The sequence below is a fragment of the Drosophila miranda genome, chromosome 4, assembly GCF_003369915.1.
Source record: "Drosophila miranda strain MSH22 chromosome 4, D.miranda_PacBio2.1, whole genome shotgun sequence".
Classification (NCBI taxonomy): Eukaryota; Metazoa; Arthropoda; class Insecta; order Diptera; family Drosophilidae; genus Drosophila; species Drosophila miranda.
In genome coordinates, this window is record NC_046677.1 from 21199321 (window position 1) to 21218234 (window position 18914).

Consider the following 18914-nt stretch of genomic DNA (forward strand, 5'->3'; position numbering starts at 1 on the left):
TTAAGCAAAAAAAGTATTGAGAGCATTTCCATGCTCCAGTGGAAAAGTGGGAAAAAAATTCAGTCTTAGAGCCAACTTCATGGATCAGAACTACATATTATCTGGTATTATAAGAAATATATCCACATCCAGAGAAGCTTTTCAAGATCATTCGCGAATGGAAATGGTAAGCTGGAAATGGTTAATTTTTTCATTGAATAACTTTTGATTTGAGTTTAGAAGATCATCGCGATGAAGATCTTACCCCTAGACATGCTAGGCTACCCAGGAGGGGACTTCGGATCCCAAATTGACTTGTCGTTGCCCAAACAAATTGTAACATCAAATTGCTTTGGACATCTCTGACCCCTGGGACCTCTGTAATGATCCGGAGATCTCTGGGAAAACGTCGCCAGTCACGAAGAAAGCTCGGGTTTCATACCTCTCTCTCTCTCTCTGGTTTCGTTTCATTTGGGTTTTTGCTTTTCTATCCTCTAGTTTTTTTTTGTTTTAGGCCAATTTATGCAAATGCCAAATGCTGCTCCACTTGAGGTAATTGCCACTCGTTTTTTTTTCTCTCTGGTTTCGGTTTCTTTTTTTTTTGCTTATCAGGTAACGGTAAATCAGTACGTCTGTGGCATAGACATGCCGAGCATGCGCCGTGAGGCGACAGCCATCAATCAAATTGAGAGGCCGGCAATCAAATGCGAACGCAGGAAAGAGACGCCACAACCCAAACAGAAACAGAAACTGTTAAAAATCAACAGCTGCCTCTAGTTGCTCTCTCTCCCCAAGGGGGGTATCTTTTTTTTTTTTTTGTTTTTTTTTGCTATTAAGGATCAAGGAAATATAAAATATTTATTACAATTTTTAGTTTTCCTGCATTAATCAATTTCAAGCCCCCCTTAATGAAACAAAAAATATCCTGTCCACACCCCTGTCTAGGTGTATAATCGCGTGTGTCTCCATTGCCGATCTCAAACATGATTTTTAACGACAAATTTACGCGCTTAATCTCGACAACAAAATATGCAAATGTGAGCGGGACGAGGCGGCGGCTCGAGTAGGAGGATAAGCCAAGGAAAGGGTAAAGGAAAGAAAGAAGTTGTTTTTTTAACGATTCGCCATGTTCATTAGTGCCGACACTTGAGTACACACTCATACGAAGAGCCAGAGGTCCCCCGACCAACAGACAACCGACTCTTTAATGTTTAAGTGCGTTTCATTAATTGAAATGGTCAATTTGTAGTCGGAGATAAGAGAGGAAGTTGCTGGCAGAAGCAGGAGCAGAAGCAGCAAGTGGCTGATGCTGTTGAGGCAGTGGCAGTGGCAGTCCATCCTCGGCTGTGGCTGTGGCTGTGGCTGTTAGGTTGCATTGATATTTCCACGGAGGAGGAGTCGATCGGCTTGCCGTTGCCCTATATGGTAAGATTGTAAGAGGAGTTTGATAGTTCTCTGGTTTGTGGCGCCAGCAGACTTCCATTCATCAGGCGGCGGTGACAGCGGCATCTCGAATGCATATTAATAGGAATTCCATCCAGAACGAACTGGGAATACTCTCCTATGGAATGTTGATTGATGAATGTGTATAAAAGAAATAATTAAATATGAATTAAATTAACGGCAGTCGAAATTCTCTGTTATCGATACATTGATTGTCATTCTTGGCCACATCCGTTACAAACCTTATGGAAAAGCTCAGTAAAATCTGTGAAGAGCATGACACACATGGGACCCAAGAAACAACAACGACTGTGTACATCCACAAGTCATGGTCATGGCGACAAAAAAAAAAACAAAAACAACACATCGCCCAACGGTAAGCGGTCAACGGAAATCTCTCTCTCTTTCTGACTTTCCTGCCATCCCATCTTCCTCTCGCTACTTTTCTTTATATGGGTGAAGCTCTAACTGTTTATCTAGCGGATCGATTTAACTCTCTCTCTTGCTGTGTTCTGTTCTCTTTCTGCTACATCTCTTCTTTAAGTACTGGGCAAACAAGGCAGCACCTGCTTTACAGCATATCAAATAAATTTCATGCTGGATTTTAACCCTTTATAGTATAATAATCATAAGTTTGCTACAAATGCTGTTTGTTCCGTTTATCCAGTACCTAATAATCCCTCTTCTTTGTAGTCAAATGCTCTAACATAAAACCGAAATCTTATATTGTCTTGCTCTAATTGTCTAAGATGACAATGCTGATTGTAATCGGGAAAAAGATGATGGAGAAGGTGGAAAAATGGTGTCGGGTACGCCAACACAGGCCAGCGGCATAACGGTACAAAGAACGCACACTCAAACAAACACACGCCGAAACAATTGGTGTCCAGCTCAAAGTCGAACTCGAATTCGAACTCCAACTTCAACTGGAAACCAATTGGCATTTCAATCACGCATCAATCTGGCACGTTTTTATGATGCAGATCACAAGGCGAAGCGAAGCAGCACAGCACAGCACAGCACAGTCCCCAAACAACAACAATGTTGCTCATGATTATGATCATGATGATCATGATTATTATGTTGCTGTGGAATGAGGATGACGAACTGGACACAGCACGAGGCAGCAGCCGCAGCAGCAACAGACTGGACTTGACGTGAGACTCCTCCTATAGTATATTCCCTTTGCAGAGAGCAATACGATTTTAAACAGAATTTTGTAACAGAAAGGAAGAAACATCTTCCACCATAGTATACATTCGGGAATAACTTCAACAGTGAAACGATATATGTATGTACCAAAATGGTATGACTAGATCTGATGATCAAATCCGAATCACTACACTCCGACATCATAGGAATGATGGCTGCAAGAGTATCCCCAAGTTCGGTTCGTGTGGTAAGCCTTCCTTTCCTGCCTTTCTTGTTGAAAAATGAAATTTTTATTGGTCGGTTAAGTTTTCGTTACATTTCGAGGATTGTTATAAATTTCATTGATAATTGCCATATATTGATGGCATGATTATGTGCATGATTGTCTGATTGTTACTGTTACTGTTGTATCTTTCGGTTTGGTTTCTACGTGCGTGGCATATGCACTGCAAAAATTTCTCATTTTCTGTTGATCTTTCCTTCAGCCCCCCCCCATGCCTGCGTATACTGCTCCCCTTTGATACGATCCATGGCTCTGCAAAATTGTTTTCGACGAAAATTGTTGCACGAACCCCAAACGAGACACAGATGGAAATGGCAGGGGGAAATATCAATATGAAGGGGGAATATGTAACGAGGATATGTACATATCTGTATAAGTGGAAGTCATATATAGGTCAGCAGCCTCTTGATTGAGTTGCAACAAAAAAATTGATTTTTATCTCATGGTAATTTGAAATTTCTTTAATGGTACGATTCAATCAGGTCTCACGAGGTTCCCGTATCGGATTTTGTGAGCTAATTCTGCGAAAATGTAAAGCTTTACATTGCTACACTTTACAAGCTATCATCAGGGGATTATTCTCAAAAACAGTCTACTTAAAGCTATTTCGTGAATACCTATTTACATATTTTATTATTCAGTTAGCAACAGAAATGTCTGCAAATTTCACTTCACCTTTGAGTGAGTTTTTGGCCTTTTAGCTCCTCCAATTCCTAGTTCCCATGCCTCTCAATTTCTTGTTAATCATTCTGTCCGTCTGTCCGTCTGTATGTTTGTCCTCCCGTGTCTTTGGCTCATAAATTTAACCAGAAAAAAAGGCACAGACGAAAAAAAGACTCTCATAAGGTACAACTGTCAACGGACAATGTTTGGTGGTATGTTTGGTGGCCGCTTGGAAAGTCGAACCACACAAAACTGGACACCAAAAATGGCTTAATAGTTAAATTTAATGTTTGGCCATAACTAAAAGCTCAGGCTCAAGACAAACTGCCGTTCAATATGCAAATGTGGCACAGACAGACAGATAGATAGATAGAGAGAGAGGAAGAAGGAGTACGAGTAGCTGGAGCTACCAGTACACACAATCCCCAATCCACAATCCCAAATCTGTTTTTTTCCTTTCTTTCGTTCGTTTGTTGTTGGTTAAACAAGTCTGGTCGCCCCACTCCATTCTCCGAGGAGGTTCTTATCAGCTGCCCGAGCGGAGGCTATCAAAAATAATTGACAACTAAATGGACCATACAAAAGTCAATGGCGTGAAAAAGAGGCATTCAATGTGGCTGGGGAAATTGTCATTTGACAAAATCGTTAGCCCTGATAAGACAACTCAAGTTGGTCTTTGTGTGTGGGTCTCCTCTTCCACTCTTTGAGTGTGTGGGCTGTTTGTACTCGTACATAGTTCTACCCCTGATTTGGTCATGAGTGCTCGGGCTCAGGCTTAGGCTCGGTCTCGGGCACGGAGCGACTCGAGTTCGTGGCCTGAGTCTTTTGTGTTTCGACGCATTTCGTGAGCGCTGTGTGCTGTGTAGGGGCCCCCATCATGATTCACTGACCAAGCTGGTAGATCTCGGAGGAGTCGGACCGAATGACGAGCTGAGCGACTGGCACGACCACCGCAATTACATCCGGTAATTTAATGTAATTTTATATTTCATTTCAATCGCATGCGAGATAGCACAGCAGCAAACTGAAAACAAGTAAGGAATGCTATATTCGCTATTGCGACTATGGGATACCTACTAATCAGGTTTAGCAAAACAACAATCCTCTGGGTATTTCATTTGTTGTCGAAATATGGAAAGATATTGACACAGCATCTTTTTCTGGAATTATAGCTATTGCTCTAGGTTAAGAATGGAAAACCATCCATTCTACCTTCGTCACAGATTCAACGCAAAAACCATATACTCGTACCTTTGTACTTTTCCACGATTACCGATTATAATACAAGTGTCTATCCGCCGCTTAATCATAGCCTGACTACGCTGAGATTTTGTCAACATTCTCCACTAACGTGATTTCGCAAATTAACATTTAAATAATGGCCCAGACGTGCATCATCTGTTGATAAGAGTCTGGCCCAAGTCCGAGCTCTAACAGTCCCTAGCACATATGGTGGTCGGTCGGTCGGTCATAAAGGCCATACGTCTTCGAGGCGGCTTCGTTTGATAGCAAATGATTGATTACTTAATTTTCCTGTCAATCTTCTGAGAAACTTAGAAATTTGTCAACAGCTCCAAACGAACCAAAATGAGGGAAACATTTCTCAAATTTAACTTTTATTTTTTTTTTTTTCTATGATTAATTGCCTTTTTGTTTTTGTTTTGGGGAGTTGGAACGCTCAGACAATGGCTCAGAAAAGTATTTTTCGAGGCAGAAAAATATTTCATTAATTAGAATTTCGTTTGTGAGACCATTAAACTGGCCTAGGAACCAAGCCAGGCCAAGATTAATAAGCGGCAATTAACCAAAAGAAACAAAAATCAAACAAAAACTCAAAAAAACTGAAAAAAGAAAGAAAACAAAACTGTTAGAAAGAGGCGTTGCTCAACGGTTTAAAAACGCATTTGGATATCTTTATGTTTCTGTTTCTGTTGCTGTTTCTCATTTTTTCCTTTCCATTGTGTATTTCTGTTTTGGTTTGGTTTAATTATGCGTGGAGTTGTTTCAGTGCTTCTTTCCATTTTGATAAATTGGTTTGCTTTCAGTCCGCTTTGAGGTCAACTCGGGGTCGGGGTCGGGGTCGCTCATTAAGCCAGACCCAGAGCCTGGTCCAACGTATCAACTTACCCGAACAGGAAGCATTCGATGCGACGACCATTTCCAGTTCCAGTTCCTAGGCCCCATCACAGGCCAATTGATTGACAAGACGAGAGTCCACAGCATTTGTCTGCAAGAAAAGAATGGGGAATGGTAATTGACATAAGTATCAATGAATTCAGGCGAGGGTCGATACTTAAGTTGATCAAATAAGGTAACAATTAGTTGAGAAGAGCTGAAAAAATCTATATAATATTCTTATCATATAAGAAAGTATAACTACATATCTATATCTTTGATAGATTTCAATGCTCTTTGGTTGAGACTGATGTAACCCCATCGAACGACCCTCGGTGGTATCCTATCCGCTTACAGCTTACAGCTCCCATAACGACAGGAAACGAGAGCAACAAAAACTTGCCTCAATAAGTTGCCACAGCGTTACATGCGGCCTTACCTTACCCCTTTTTTTGCCATGCCCGATGCGATGCCAGATGCGTAGTCCAAAAACTGTGGACAAGAGGGTTGGGACCCTGAACTTAGCATCCAGTTTGACTGGAACTGGAAGCAAGTTAATTGAATTAAGGCTGTCCGCGAGTCACCCGTCCCCCAATCTACTGGCCGGACTACGCTCCTGCGTTGATTTATGTGAACAGATCTGGTAGGGTGGTGGTGGCTGACTGGCTGGCTGGGGCTGCAATTGACAATTGCTCGACTCGGGTCGACTCTGATCGGTTGGTTGACTCAATGGAATGCAGTCGGTGGTTGCAGCTGCAACGAGGCAGAGAGACGGAGAGCCAAAGAGCCATAGAGCCAGAGAAACAGAGAGGAGTTGTTGCCGACTGCCACATGCCATGCCACAAATGAAATGCCTGGCATTTCGTCTAGCTATCGGGAAAGTGTGGTACTGGTACCTCCAGTGGTAACCAGCCAGTGTTGAGTAAGTCACTTATTAAGTGTCATCTCCATGTCGCCAAAGGCGCCGCCTCGCGCCAAAATGCAAATGATAAACTGACAGCCTTATGACAGCATTAAGCAAATTGCTCGGCAGCCGCCCAGACGATAAGCAGACATCGGGGATATCGCCATAGGAATGGGCTCGCTCCGAATGGATGCAGATGCAGATGTGGCATGGGGCATGGGGCTGTGGCAGCGGCAGTGGCAGCGGCAGTGGCAGGCGCACAAGTCGAGTTAACGATTGGCTTAATAAAATGAAATATTAAATGCGATTAAAAACGCAAAGACGACGACAACGACAACAGCGAAGACGACAACGTGGAAGGCGACGATGCAATAAATATATTGGGAACAGGCCAAACAGCTACTGGACTTGTGTGTGGACACCAGACGCCGGACGTAGTAGCACAATTCCAGCTCCAGCTCCAGCTCCAATTCGAGTTTGGGCTCGGGTCGGGGTTGGGGTTGCCCCTCTCCGAAAGACATGATAAAAATGTGAAATGCATGCGTTCATTAAATTAATGCGCATGGGGCAAGGCAAGCAGCCATGGAGCCTGAGTCTGAGTCTGAGCCTGAGCAGATAATTAAATGCGTGTTTGTGGCATGGTCAGTGGGCAATGGGGCAAGGTGCTCGTAATGACATTAAATATGTTTAAACATGCATAAATAAAAGGAGGCCGGAGACCCCGATCCCAACCCGAACAACTTTACTTTAAGCTGATGTTTTAATCAGGGCGATTCTTAGACTGCAGCAGCAGCAGCAGCAGCCATAGCAGCAGGAGAGAGACGAGACGAGACTCGATCCCGACCCATTGGGGCCTAAGCTTGTTGCAACAACTGGTTGAATTAATGACGCAACACGAGCCTGGGCAACAGTCGCCTCCTCGAAGATTTACGACGATTCAAATTGCTTGGCGATAAATTGTAAAGTTAATCGCTTGTCAAAGTTTTCGCGGTCGCATTTATCTTCTCCCCTTCAGGTCGCTTCAGTAGCAGCTGCATCGAAATCCGTATTAGATAGCTGATAGTCGATAGCCGATAGCAGATAAAGATATAGACAAGATTTATGCATCACCAGAGAGCTGTGGCCTAGGTCTGCGGGCACTGCACGTTTTATAATTTGTTTTGATTGTTCAGACTATAGTCTTTGATTCTTTGATGCGGTTTCATTGGAATTTTATTGGTGACGTTATCAGTGGGGCTATAAGTCAGGCAAAACAAAGTACAATTGATGGATTGCTTGCTTTATCTTTGGTTATCTTTTGAGAAATCTAATGGAAATACTCCCATGTATTTCAATTCCAACTATCTTCTGAATAGTATAATGATTGGATCGAAAAACTTCCTCCAGGCCTGCAAAATTTATTGACTGATAAGACATGTGTCTTGTGCAACGTCACCGACTATCGAATGGGGAGGGGGGTCCCTCTCCTCTGCAACTCAACTCCAACTTCTACCACATTCCTCTTATCGTTTTCAGAGTAATTACAGTTGTTGACTGCTACTGCTCTGTCGTCCGCGTACTTGTCCGCTCTTGTCCGTTCTTGTCTGTTGTCTGTGCCTGTGCCTGTGCCTGTGCCAGTTCCAATTGAATCAACGAGGCGAGACAACAATTGTCCATTTCATGAATTGAAAGCGCCGCGCAGGTAAGACCCCTGCCCTCCCCTCGACTTGTTTGCTGTTTGGCTGTCCATTGTTTGGTTTTCCTTTCGGGTGGAAGCAGGCTGGGCTGCTGGAAAATGTCATTCAAGTTGCCAGGCAAGTTGACAAATTTGTCAACTGATATGGATATGGAAGCGTACTAGTCCTCTGAATCGAGGGGGGCTAAGGCCACGGCAAACATGTGTAGATTTATGGGTTAAAGCCCCTCTTCTTTCCTCTGATTGTTGTCTGCCATGGTTTGCATATGCATGAAGAGCTCCATGGCTCTGATCGGTGGAGAGGAGAACGTGAGGCGTGCGTGACACGAGTCACGAGTCACGAGTGTGGGATTCGTTAAAGATGAAATTTTGTTAAAGTGATACGAACATGAAATGCGTCTCATTACTTTGCTTTGCAGATACATTTTTTGGCATTAATTTTGGCCTTAAAGCTCTTTTTACAATACAAATTTCTTCGCTTTTCATTTCTGTTTCCTCTGAGAGCAGGAAAGGAAGGTACTAGGGCTGGTCCGATAGTTCCTTTTCCATCAAGCTTTTTATATTATCTTTCTATATTTACCTACCTCCCAAATGAGTTCTTCGTGACTTTACTGCCTATCACGCATCCATCTCCAATGCTTGGCATTGCCTACTGTTTCCTCTTCGGAAACCTCATGTTTATTTGCGGTTTAAGTGTTATTTGTTGATGGTGGCCCATGTCTATGTCTGTGCCACGTCTCAAGTTCAGTTCACACGCTTTCACTGGATTCGAAGCGTCAATTTGAATTTGATGTCAGTCAGGCAACACTTTGATAGATAAGGCCACAAGGAAAAGCCACACCGTCAAACCCTGCATAATTAGCAGGTCCACAAAACTCAAACTCAAACTGGAACTGGAACTGGAGTGAAGTGGTGTGGTGTGGTGGTTATCCATGTGGCCTAACACTCACTGTGGTACAACGTGGGTTATCTGGGGACCGCGTGGCTTCTGTGAAAACGGCTTCCACGTTTGATGGCGGCGGCGGCATGCCCAACAAATTGCCGCTAATGAGGCGCACCAATGTTGCCCCCGTTTAATTAAAACCATAAAAAGCATCGGCTGCGAGTTGGAGTTCGAGTTCGGCTTACCTCAGAGGTGCTCCGACTCTGGCTCTGCTCTGGTTCTCGTCAGCGGGGGGTTTGGCCTCTGGCTCCGATACGGTTCCGCTGAAAGGACTCCTGGGAATCATTGCAATCGCTGTATGCCTTTGATGATGTTGTTGTTATGGAGTGCCAAGAATTTGACTGCAAAGGAAATGCATTTTTTGTTTGAAAATGGGTTGTTACATGTGTAAGACGATTGCTTGATTAATTGGTGTATCCATCAAAGAAATGTTAGAAAACGAAAGGAAAGCGAAAAGAACCACTGGATTTCTTGAGCAATAAAATTCCCCCATGACTCTTGTTCTCTAATCAAACTCTAGCGAAATTCAATTTATTAATATATTATCAATCCCACATTCCATTCATTGATAGCTACACCCAAACTCCCAGGGAACCCACCTGCCTGCCTGCCTGCCCAATGTTTCTCCCCAAAATCTAATCGACACAACATTTTTCAGCCGAATTTTTCCACAGATAAATGTCGTTCCCAGGCAAGCAAAAAAATGCCAAGAGCTTGCCCCAGCATGGGCTTGTCAACAGCCACAATGAATCGTAAATCAATGAACGGTGCTCTTGTACGCACACAATTCACCCTCACTGTTCTTCTAGACGTTGGCCATTGGCCGGACGGCTGACCTGCCTCATAAAACATTGAAAATTATGATTTAACGCAAATTTTTGTAATTAATCTTGACAAATAAAGGCGGCCGGCGGGCAGTGCGGGTAACGTGGAGTGGTTTGTGGCAACTGGCAAGTGGCAAGTGGCATCTTCATCTTCATATGTTGCACGGCTCCTTTGGGTTGCGCGCGGGCATAAATCTTTTCTCCACTTCTAGACGAGGCTTGGGCTTGAGTCTGAGCTTGGGTTTGGGCTTGGGATTGGGCCTCACCTGATCATCATCATCATCATTATCCTTCATTACGTTGGCCGAACCGGTTGGAGGTTTCTTTTGCAACTTTATTTTTGTGTTTTTTTGCAAAAATATTTCATAATTGTGCCAAGCTATGCAGTTTTTTTCACTTTATTCTCTTCTTTTTTTTTGGTTAAAATATGGCCTTTTAAGAGGCAGAGACAAACAGAGACAGAGAGAGGGAGAGAGAGAGCGAGTGAGAGAGCGGGTGAGAGAGTGACCTTTGTGGAGACTCAATCTTAATTATACGTTTTTGGACCGGGGGGCTCACGACAAGCCCGATGACGACCAGTAGCAATTATTACCTGCAACACTCAACACTCATCATTCAGACACACACACATCCAGCCAGCCAACCAGCCAGTCAGCCAGCCAGCAGCAACAACAAGAAAGCAGAGAGCTGCAGAATGATATATGACCATATTGCGTATACGCCACCAGGGACAGCCGCAGAGATAGAGATTGAGATGGAGAGAGAGAACTAATTGCAGACAACCTGAAGCTGTCATTAAATCCAATGCAACATCATACTTAATCCCTCCCCAAAATACACCGACAACTTCCTACTCCCCAAAGATTTGAGTGCCCCACATGATACGCTTTTCCGAGTATGGCATGTTTGCCATAAAAACGACGGATCTTCCTAAGGGTATCCAAAGCTTCTGCTACCGAATCTAGCCTTCTTTTCTTCTTTGGAGTGTCTAATCTGATTTGCTGGAATTCAGCTTTTGAGCGGCTACCATACAATCTTTTGTGTACTATTAAAAATATTTTTATGATTTGTTGGCTCTCGCACGATGCGTCAGTGGTTTTTTTTTTTTTGGGCGCGAGGTCTGCTCGATTTTCGTTTATGTATTTGTTTTTTTTTTGTGGGGGTCTGGTCTGGTCTGTTCGTACTTTTCTTGTTTTGTCAGCAAAGTAAATAAAGTGAAATAAAAAACGTGACTGTTACGAAAAAGTCGTGTATGTGATTTTTGTTTTGTCTGTTATTTTCGTTTATTTTTGTTCAGATACTCGTATTGTACGTGTATTGCTTTTCTGGTTTCAAGTAGTTGACAGTGAGCGAGAGAGAGAGAGAGGTAGGGCCACAATGTACTCTACCTATAGTCATCCCGAGCCCCGAACAATGCGCACAATTTTCAATGCGTTGGCAAAGCGTTGGTTGGTTGGGCCCATTGTCTGACTGGCTCTAATTTTTGTATTTTTTTGCTTACTTTTTTGTATCTGCTGTGAGCTTGGTGTCGTGTCGAAATTTATATTAATTACTAAGGCACACACACGAAACCAAACCATCTTTTTTCTCTTCTTCATTAGCAGTTGAACAAAAGCTGATGAGCAGCTTAAAGGCCTACCTACCATCTCGGGAATGGGGGGTATCTATCTTCTTAAAGATAGAACAAAATTCTCATTCTTCATAGACTATAACCAGTTCTGTCTCGCAATCGATGAACTTCACAAATCAATCGAAACGGATCTCGACATTCACCAAGCATTCTACGAGTATGTATCTTTAATTATTGATGGCTTTAACAGACTAACCGCCATATTTACTATCTGCCAGATCTACCATTCTCTTTGCCTCTCTTTTGTTCGATAAGTTGCGCCACGCTCCACGTACAATCTCTTTTGGTGTTGTTTTTACAACCTTTGCTGTAAGTTATAGATTTTTAAGATTTTATTGGGTGATCTTTGATCTGACTGTTATCTGGATATCTAAGGTGTGTAGCCTTTGGTTGAATGGTTCGATCTTTTCAACCTGTAAGAGGGCATTTTCATTTTCCTTACAATGCTACTCCCCATATAGGATCCCCTGCCATTACCAACCAATTTCTTTTCTAAATTCTTTCCACAAACACTATTTTACCACCGAAGAGAGGCAATCAAAAGGCTGAAGATCAGCTTCTGCTGTGTACCAGACCCTGGTTTGGTTCTGGTTTGGTCTTTGGTCTTTTATAGTGAAGTGTAGTGTAGTCTAGTGGTTACTCCTCCACACAGCGATCACAATGACGGTGTTCTTCGGCCCCTCGAAATATCAGGCCGCCCATGTCCATATTTAGACAGCGCACAACGATCTCTATGGTCTCCGACTAGCCGGGAATTGCGCGGTTTTTCGAGTCTTGTTGCGTGGGTGCAGCCTTAGAGACTCAGAGACTCAGAGAGAGAGATATCAGAGCTCCTCGTACCAACCAAAAAGAAAGAAAAAAGGGGAAAAATACAACAGAAAGAAAACACAGCAATTTATGTTCGTTTGCCCGGCTTGACTTGACTTTGGTTGGTCTGGCTTTTAAGGCAGGGCCTGGGACTGACCAGATCGATCTCTACCTGTACCTCTACCTGAACCTGTACCGGTAGTCTCCTCCTCTTACTCCGCTTCGTGCCTCGCTCCCTCTATGTAGCAGTCTCTGTTTAATATTCGATAGTTAATCAATTAACTAACATAATTTCGTGCAAAACTAATTAACTACCTCTGGTCCGGACAAATGTTTGCTGTCAAGAGCATTTAGTGTCATTCATTTTGCGTTCAAGCGCGGCACGGTGCGGCGCCCACTTGGACACGGAAAAAACTTGTTTTCTGCCTCCCCGTATCGCATCCCATCCACCCATCCACCCATCCCAGCCACCCAGCAACTACTCATCCCGGACTAAACTCTGGATTTTAATTTGTTTGAATTTAATAAGTTTTCTCGAGAAAAGCAATAGGAAAACGTATCCGCCGCTTTTAGGGCGAAATCAAAAATCAATACATAATTCTTTTGACATGCCAATCGCACATTTGTGGCATGCAACCAGCAACCAGCAACTTGCAACAACAACATGTTTGCCCGACTCATTGAGATAAAAATGTGCAATGTGCCGGGGAGATCGATCCACCAGAGCCCCGGAGTGTGAGGCAGATAGGGCGGCAGATGGAGGCTGAAGCGGAGGCTTGCAACAAAACGACGACAAGGCAGGCAACATAGGCAACACTGGCGCAACAGTTGCAACCGTTCAAGCTGCACCTTCAACACACACCACACACCGTACACCAGTAGGAGAGCAGGAGGATACAAAAACAAAAAACAGGATGAAAAAAAAAACAAAAAGCTGACATCCCAACTTTGAGGCTAAGGAAAAAGTGAAATCTGCTAGAATTGATCTTGTGGGGAGTCGAAGTCATCGTCGTCGTCGGCGTCGTCGGTTGTTGGGTTCGTCGGTTGTGGTCGAGACTCCAATGGGCACCAAAAAAACTGGTTTACACATCTGGCAAAGAAGTTAGCCCAACGGCAGAAAAGCTAACCCATGAACAGTGGAACTGTGATTCCAGATGTGCCCTCAAATTGAAAGAAAAGGGTACCTTAAAATCAATGCAAAAGATTTACAAGACTTATAGAATTTTTGAATAATATTTATGGGCCATTTAGTGAGAAGATCCTCCCTGCATAAGTTCTAACTAAAAATCAAATCTTTTCTGTAATATTTGTCAAACTTTCATCTGCCTTTCGACCACTGTGGCTTGGGGTTAGCTCTTCTTCGGCGAGGTCTCAGTTGCAGTCTCTCAGCCAGAGCCTTTCATTCGCTGTCAGCATCAATTGAGCCAGCTCTACACCGCAAAAGCCTTGCCCTCGCCTTCGCCTTCGCCTTCTTCGCCCTCTGGTGCTCTCGTACACTCGTACTCTGGTACTCTGGCTGTAGAAGCATCTTCTGGGTCCTCTGGCAAGAGCCATTCAGAGCCAAGATATATGAGCCAGTGCTATGTTGTGACTGCTGCCCGCTGTGCACCTGTGCCCAAAGAAGAACTGGGGGATGAGGATGTGAGGATGAGCCTCTCAGCCTGCTCTGCTCTGCTCTGAAGGTGAGGCTGAAGATGTTGCGTTTGCTTGGAGATGAGCAGGCGGAATGGAATGGACTTTTAAATGTTGCCATTTGTTGCGTGAAAACGCAACCGGTAGCCCAAAAACGTTCAGGCATTGCCGATTGCCGTTGAGGAGGGTTCAGGTTTAGGTTCAGGTTTTGGGTTTTGAGTTTGAGTTTAAGTTCGAGTTCCTTTCAGCTATTAGGCAACGTTTTCTCATCACTGATCCTCAGTCTCCTCGTTGCATGCCCAGCGGCGATCATTAACGCCAACGGTTTTTGCGGCGCTTTGAACAACATTTTACAACTTCTCCCGAAAAGCAGAAGCAGCAGCAGCAACAGCAACAGCAGCCAGAGCACTAGCAACATCGACAAAAAGGTCAGCTACCGTCAGCAGAAACAAACATACGAGTACTGCTCGTATAAAAAAAATAACATAAAAATAAGATAGAGACAGGGACAGGGAGCAAAGAGAGAGAGAGAGACACTGCTGTTCTGGGGCCATTCCAGGAAACCCAACAACTTTTTTAAAAGTGCCCCGAACAGAAAACAGGGAAAACAGAACAAGTGACAAGCCACTTGAATGGGAAAGAAACCTTTGGCCAGTCAACCTAATAAAAATGTTGTGGCTGTGGCTATGGCTATGGCTGTGGCTGTGGCTGCGGCTGCGGCTGCTGTTGGGAACTGCCTGCCACTGGGGGGTTTAAGCGGAAGAGAGGTACGGCAGGCAGTCCGATTTTGGTCAACTTCCCAAAAACAGTTTTGGAATTAGCTTGAAAATAATGATGTAAGCAAATCCGTTTTGCTGAAATGGTAGCTCTTTCCAGAGACCAGAGACCAGAGACCATTTGTCAGCCCCGTCGGGCCAAACTGTCAGATCACCGAACATGACCACGAGTGGTCTGCCACGAGTGGCGAGTGGCCTAGGCCTAGGCCTATCCTATCATCAGCCAGATTATAAGTAGATTCTATGTCGGATTTGTGTGTGTTTAAGACGCTCTCAAAGTCGCTCTGTTGCATGCTGTTGATGATGTGGATGTGGCTGCTATTGCTGCTGCTGCAGAAGTCGCTGATGTGTTGACCCGCTGGCAATTATCACCCAGAGCCGCTGGGGCTGACAGGTGGCGGTATTCACACGGACCTCGAGTGGAGAGTGAACCCTGAGAGCCTCTCACACTCCACCAACTTGACTGCAATTAGACATGCACAACGGCCAGCGAGAGATAGAGAGGAAGCCAAGGATACCGACCATGGGAGCCAGCCATGCTGGCCCGGAGATTGCCGAGGAGCACTTAGGGGTCAACAGACCTCCGGCAGACTCTGTCGGTTCTGACTGCCCTGATGGATTGCCAGGGACTTGAGATATTCCACTCTCTTGGTATCTCTCCCGGTTCTGTTCGGTTCGGTTCCGTTCGGTTCGGCTTGGGTCGCTGCTGGCCCTCTCTGGTGGTTTGGCACATCACACAAATCACGCACTTTTTATTTGCCAGAGCGGATGAGGCGGCCTTTTAAGGCTGCATCATGAGTTTGCAAATTGTTGTTGCTGCCGGTTGGACTTGGTTTCCTGCTGCAACTTTATGGCAATGAGTATGGGGCATGTCGGTGCCACTGGCAGTGGCAGTGGCAAAGGCAGTGGCTGGTACTGGCACTGGTACTTGGTGGTGGTGGCTCTCTGCTCTGATCGCTCTGGGTCATTTTCTGTGTGAGGATGAAGATGAAGTCAAGGCAAATGCAACATGAAACCTGTGAGCGCAAGGAACATAAGGTGTCCCAGCAACAACTGCATGCCAGGCCCCACGAGATCATGAGAGGGAATCAATCGACTAAAGGTTACTCTAGCAATCATTAAATTACTGGATTTTCTAGGAATAGCCACTTTAAAATCACGTTTAAAAGAGAATATATATTTGCTTTAGTTCCCGATTTATAAGGATTTCATTGAAATGGTATCTCCAGAATGCGTTTAAAATTCGAAATCAATCAAGACGAGATTTAGCATCTATAAACGAGATTTTACTGTCTCTAGAATTTGTTTTTATATTACCATTTCCAAATGGGTTTACAATCCTCTGGCTATCCTCATATACCCTTCAAGACCTCTGCCTCTACCCTAACCGAAACCAGTTACTGCTCACTGCTTACTGCTTACTGCTTACTGTGCTCCTGTGGCATGCTGTAATTGATATTGCAACTGTATGCGTTGAGCGGGTCAGAAAGAGAAGAGAGAGAGATACATATAGATAGAAGGAGACGAGACGAGGCGATCGTTCGTGGGTTCTTTCGCCTGGCTGGCCGTCTTTCGCTGTTCGTCTTCGATCTGGCCCTGGTCCCGGTACACTGGTACTCTGGTACTGCCGGCACTCACACGTGTTGCTAATGAGACATAACTCAAGCATCAAGCATCAAGATCAGCTTTAGCTTTGCTCTGGCCTGGTCTGGCCTGGCCTGGCCCTGGTGTCTGTCTTGTGATAACCTAATAAAGTCATAGCAATTAAAGCTCTCTCAGATATATGTATATACATATATACACAGACTCTGTACAACTTGTTTGGCAATATCTGTCCCGAGCGGAGACTCAAAAATAAAAGTTGTCCAAAAAGCCAAAAAAATAAAATGATGTCACTCGATGCCCCCGATGCCTCGGCTCGCAATTATAGCCAACACTCCACGAGCACTGAGCAGCTCACTGAGGCTGCCTTTTATTATATCATTTTTTTTTGTTATAAACTTTACTCTTTTTTTTTTCCTTTGAGAGTGTTTTTGTAATATACTTCTTTTTTCTTTGTGGGCCGTGTTACCTTTTCTGTGGCTGTGTGTGTGTGTGGGGGGCATTCGTTTTAGGCTTTTGGAGATCTCGACTTCTTTTTAGGTCTTTTGAAAAATCATTATTTTAATCGTTTATTGACTTGTTTAAAGCGCCGGTAAATGTTTTCCATGCCATTCCGAATGCTCCTCCGAATGGCCTGCCCTGGCTACAAATTATGTGAAATGATTGGGCAGAAAATTGAGGGATTTGTTTCCCCGCTCCATTTCTGGGTTTGCAAGTTTTGACAGCGGGAATTATGGCCTCAAAATTATTAGCGGTTTTGGGCTTTGTGCGAACGTATGAGAAGAAAGCATTGTGCCGGTTATAGGGGGGGTTTTTTTTTCTTTGAGAAGGTTCTAAAGGGAAGCACCTCAGCTCTTAATTGTAGACATTTTTGTGCTGTTTAATATGGTTACAAGGGGGCACACACTTCGCAGTGTTTCCTGGATCTATAATTTTGATTTGTATCTTTTATAAGAAATGTTTAAACCACTCCTAAAAAGAAACCTTTTAAATCCACATCTCAAAACAGAACATCAAACATAAGAAATATCACACTGTTCCGAATAGTCGTTTGATTATAGAATTTACTTCTTATTTCAAGCCCAATCAAATTCTAGAAAATGTGCTAATCAAAAAGCTATCTCTCACTTGTGCCTATCTCCATCGTATATGTACCTACTTCCTTTGAACGAATTCTCCTACCCCGCGGTAACATATCTCTATCTAGGCCCTGCTGTTGCCAAGGTAAACTTTCGAAACCATTCGTTCGAGCTGATGCTATGAATGGAATCAACTGTGGCTAGATCAATTAGTTTTCAATTTTTCCCTCTCTTTTTTTTCTAGCTGTGCCACAATCGATTTCAATAGATTTTCTTCGGCTATGGCCGAGAGAGATCCATTAGGTTTTCCAGCCTATGGCCGCCACGCTCTCGGTCGTCGGTGATTAATGATGATGCACCCAATAATCATAAAACCAAAAAAATACAACAAAAACCAAAGAAAAAAACCAAACTCTATATAAATGTTTTTTAATGTTGAACTCACCTGCCCTTTTACAGGCCAAGGACATGAAAGCATCAAGCCTCGCGTCTCGTCTCGTCTCGTCGCCATCGTTTCGGTTGGTTATTTTTTGTCGACATTTTTACGATCATGGCTTTTGGGGTCTCTCGGTGAGGTGTACGAGGTATGGAATACAGCTATATGGGTATATACTCGTATACACGCGCTTCTATTAGACCTTTTGACTGTTGGCCACGCTAATTTGTGTCTAGTCTGGTCTCGTCTAGGCCACCTCTCTCTCTCTATCTCTCTCTATATATATATATATATATATATATCTTCATATCTGTATGGGACTCTGTCTCCAGTTCAGTTCCGTTCAGTGTTTTCAGCAGTTTTCAGCTATCTTTCCGCTGGAACTTTTCGTTGAAATTTGCAAGTGCTTACTAATAGAACGTTTTGTGAGTTGTGTTAATGAATTCGAGAGTTTTATTGACACTTTGCCGCTAGGTTTAGTTGGGGTTTTGTCTTTGCATTTTTCGCTCGCTGTTATTTCGTATCGGTATTAGTTGATAGATATGTCTTTTGGGTTTAAAGATATACGAGTGTATATGTATTATTTATAGGTGTGCGCCACGTTTCGTTTCTGATTGAAAATATTCTTTTGGGTTCTATTGTATTATCAGTTTATCAAACACTTTTTTTTGTTCTTTGGTATCTCTGCGATTGCTAGTTCTCTGGATGTGGGGTTCGGCTCTTGTTGCTGTTGTTGGGTGCGCGCTCTGCTCGTACGAACCGAGCGCGCCGCTGGCTGACGGTGCACTGATCAGATCGTCACAAACGTGGCCAACACGACAGGTAAGCAACGTACACAAAAGCAGTCAACAGCCAGCCAGCCACCAGGCCCCAGTCGAAGTCCGACAAACTCTCAACTCTGTAGAGTTCTCTTCAGGGCACTTTTGGATATGTATTTAAATATATATATATATATACATACATATATATAT

The 18914-nt window shown here is 43.7% G+C and overlaps 1 long non-coding RNA gene across 1 annotated transcript; it reads right to left on the bottom strand.

Moving 5' to 3' along the window:
- Positions 1-798: 798 nt before the first annotated feature.
- Positions 799-18891, bottom strand: LOC108163832. The gene is made up of 3 exons (XR_001775729.2): positions 17953-18891; positions 9343-9498; positions 799-5747 (listed from the first exon to the last, which is right to left on the bottom strand). It is a non-coding gene; the product is annotated as an uncharacterized LOC108163832 (long non-coding RNA).
- Between the last annotated feature and the right edge of the window lie 23 nt (positions 18892-18914).